We start from the raw sequence: 3,947 nt of genomic DNA, 5'->3' as shown, positions 1-3,947 counted from the left end.
TCCTCCCTTCATCCCTCCCTCTTTCCCCCCTTTCTCTCTTCATCCATCCCATCTTTACCATTACCTCTTCCCCTCCTTCTCTCTCACTTCATTTCCCCTCCCACCTCTTCCCATGATTCTCACTCTCGCTCTCCATTCGTCAACCCCCCCCCCCCTCCCCTCTCAGGACCCACGACTTCCTGATGAGCCCGCACAGCGTCGAGAGGCACAGAGGCATCTGTTGCCACGGCAGCACCGGCAGGGAATCGGACCCCTGCGCGTGGGCAGAGGGCGGGGCGGAGAGAGTGAGATCTCCACCGCCCCGGTAATTACCTCGGTCCTCTGGGTTAGGGTCCCCAGGTTCATCATCGTTACCGGCATAGCAGGCCGTTAGGAAGAGTGGATCATGAGGGATGTCATTCATATGTAAACACTGCCTCCGAACGGCACCGACTGTCTGTCAGTCACTGGAGGAGAGGAGGAGAGGATAGGAGGAGAGTGGATAGGAGGAGAGGAGGAGAGTGGATAGGAGGAGAGGAGAGTGGATAGGAGGAAGAGAGGAGGAGAGGGGAGGAGGAATCATTTGTAAAAAAAAATATATATATATATATACTGATGCAAATTATATGGAAGGGGGAAGAGGAGGTGTAGTAATTGGCTGTGTTTAGTTCCTGAGGCAGCTTTTATCCAATCACCAGGGGTTATTCATGCTGTCGCTATAGAGTTACATTAGCACAAGTAAAACTCCATGAGAGGAGAGGGAAGGTGACTGCATACTTCAGTTTATAATGGAGCAGGGCTTTTATTTTTAACCACTCTCTGAGCACGTGGCCCTCACGATTGATTGGGACGGAAAACAGAAGATATTGATAGACACACTTCTGGTTGTGGAAAATCAATGGCAGGTTTTTATAAAAAACCTAAAGGCTAGGGATAGAATGTTCAGAGAAAGTAGGTATGACTGTGGCTTGTTTTTCACACCTGAAAAGGAGATTGCAGAGAAAGCAAAGCAGAGAGACGAGCCAGAGAAAGGAGAGGACGTAGATGATGCTTGGACTGGCTTCCAGGCCCCCTGGAGAGAGACAGGCCTTCAGACAACACAGGAGGATCGAAGCACAGTCCCTCCTCAAACGACCGCATCAGAGCACAGTCCCTCCTCAAACGACCGCATCAGAGCACAGTCCTTCCTCAAACGACAGCATCAGAGCACAGTCCTTCCTCAAACGACAGCATCAGAGCACAGTCCCTCCTCAAACGACCGCATCAGAGCACAGTCCTTCCTCAAACGACAGCATCAGAGCACAGTCCTTCCTCAAACGACAGCATCAGAGCACAGTCCCTCCTCAAACGACAGCATCAGAGCACAGTCCCTCCTCAAACGACCGCATCAGAGCACAGTCCCTCCTCAAACGACCGCATCAGAGCACAGTCCCTCCTCAGACGACAGCATCAGAGCACAGTCCCTCCTCAAACGACCGCATCAGAGCACAGTCCCTCCTCAAACGACCGCATCAGAGCACAGTCCCTCCTCAGACGACAGCATCAGAGCACAGTCCCTCCTCAGACGACCGCATCAGAGCACAGTCCCTCCTCAGACGACCGCATCAGAGCACAGTCCCTCCTCAGACGACAGCATCAGAGCACAGTCCCTCCTCAAACGACCGCATCAGAGCACAGTCCCTCCTCAGACGACCGCATCAGAGCACAGTCCCTCCTCAGACGACCGCATCAGAGCACAGTCCCTCCTCAGACGACCGCATCAGAGCACAGTCCCTCCTCAGACGACAGCATCAGAGCACAGTCCCTCCTCAAACGACCGCATCAGAGCACAGTCCCTCCTCAAACGACCGCATCAGAGCACAGTCCCTCCTCAGACGACCGCATCAGAGCACAGTCCCTCCTCAGACGACAGCATCAGAGCACAGTCCCTCCTCAGGGCTAATTATCCTTCAGACACACGGACCAAACCACTCAACCCCATCACCCTTTCACCCCGCACCCCTCCCTTACCCCTCCCTCCCCTCACCCCCACAAACACTTTCACTAATCCCCACACCCCACACCCTTCACTCACTCAAACCACACCGCCCATTTCATCCTCCAGTGACGGTGGGTTTTTAATGAATCATCCAAGGCTTTTCAGAACAGCTTGTCTCCTTGACTCTTTCACCCCCTCCCCCACTACACACACGCACAATTTAATTTAAAAAGCGAAAATCTCCATCTTTTCTTTCCTTTTCGCTCGTTTCACGACGATCAATTAAACTCAAGTTGATTTGAATTGAACTGAAAGAAATCTGTTGTTTCGTCTGCCCGTGTTTAAGTCGCGCCGGTGATGTGTGGGCACATTTGATTGGCTCATTTGTATGCCAGGAATGCTAGCCTTTGTCTGATTTGATATGGGCCGCATCCCTGAGACGATCAATGCCGTCTGCGGTGATGCTTGCTCCCCAGACAGCTTGGCATAATTGGAGAGGCACGCACCAGGGCCGATTTGTTCGACACCCTCCGGTCTGGAAAGCGGCCAGAGCGTAGCTTGATGGGTCTCACTGTTGTCGGACGCTGGATCCTGATCATAAACGGCCACTGAGAGAAACAGCTGCAGAAATTTAGGCCCTTCAGTGCTGGTGTATCACTGTTTAGACTTTATTATAGTCACAGTTGGCAGTGTCACAACAGGAGGTGTCACCTCTCTGGGGACTCCTTTAGAAAATGAGCCTGATGTGTGTGTGTGTGTGTGTCATCACCCAGACCCCCCAAGGGTATTGTTCCCTCCCAGCGACACTCTGAGGAGGTGAACGCCGTGGTGATTGTGGACCATGTACATCACAGCTCCAGTATTATCACACAGAGTAGTACAATAGCGTTTTCCACCATTCACCATTTCAAACCAGGGGCATTGATCTGATAACTGTACGGCCCAGGATAATGGATAGTTCCATGTTCTCTACTGTACCGAAATACGAGTCACATGCAGAGGGAGGAGTTAGTGTTTTCCACTAGTTCCTGTGTGATTTATAGCCCTGCTGAAAATGAAAACGCTCCATAGGACCCCCTCTGTCTCTCTCTCTCTCTCTCTCTCTCTCTGCTCGCCCGCCCCCTGCCTTCTCCATATCTCTCCAAATGGCTCCTCTAAACAGTGTCCTTTCACTGGCTAATAATAGCTGAATCTTCAATTCTTCCAAGACCCCCGTAGAGAGAAAGTGTGTGTGTGTAAGTGTTTTACAGAGACTGTGCATGGCTGGGTGTGAGTGTGTGCGTGTTGTGTGTGACAGGCGTGTGTGTGTGTGTGTCTACTGTCCTCTGAGGAGCATGAGGTAGATTGGGGCCAGACTGTGTGAGATGACGCTCCTCTACAGACTGGAGCTGGAGATGGGGGGGGGGGGGGGTCAACACACCCCTGTCTTCATTTCATTTAAGACTCAGAGGCTTGAAATGGGGGGGGGGGGGGGTGCGGGCGAGGGGGGGGAAGGAAGAGAGACACCATGGCTTCCACCACCTGAGGGGCATGTGAGCGTGTCAAATAGCTGGCCGCACAGGCCTGATAATGTCCATCCTACCTGGAGACAGTGTGTGAAATGCCCCTCATATCCTACACCTCCCCCCCCCCCCTCCTCTCTCTGCCTCGCTAGCTGGAACACGGATGAGTTACTGCCTCTATATTTCATTATCTCTGGCTACCACTGAGCTTGGTCACGATTGCTGTGAGAGACACTTAATTTTCCATTTGGTCTTTCTTAATAACATACCTGTGAGTCCTGAAGCTCTACATCTTAATTGGAAGAGCTGGCTGAGAGATTATGCGTCTGGACGTTCACAGGCTATCCAATCAGGTGTAATGAGGCCCCTGTGCAGGTAATAAACATGTAAACCAGAAGGGTGCAGAGGTGTGTGTGTGTGTGGGGGGGGGGAGGGCAGAGAGAGAGACAGAGAGAGAGAGAGGAGAGAGAAAGGGATAAAGGGAGTGA

This window comes from Osmerus mordax, chromosome 15 (genome assembly GCF_038355195.1).
Source record: "Osmerus mordax isolate fOsmMor3 chromosome 15, fOsmMor3.pri, whole genome shotgun sequence".
NCBI classification, from domain to species: domain Eukaryota; kingdom Metazoa; phylum Chordata; class Actinopteri; order Osmeriformes; family Osmeridae; genus Osmerus; species Osmerus mordax.
This window is presented reverse-complemented; position numbering follows the sequence as displayed.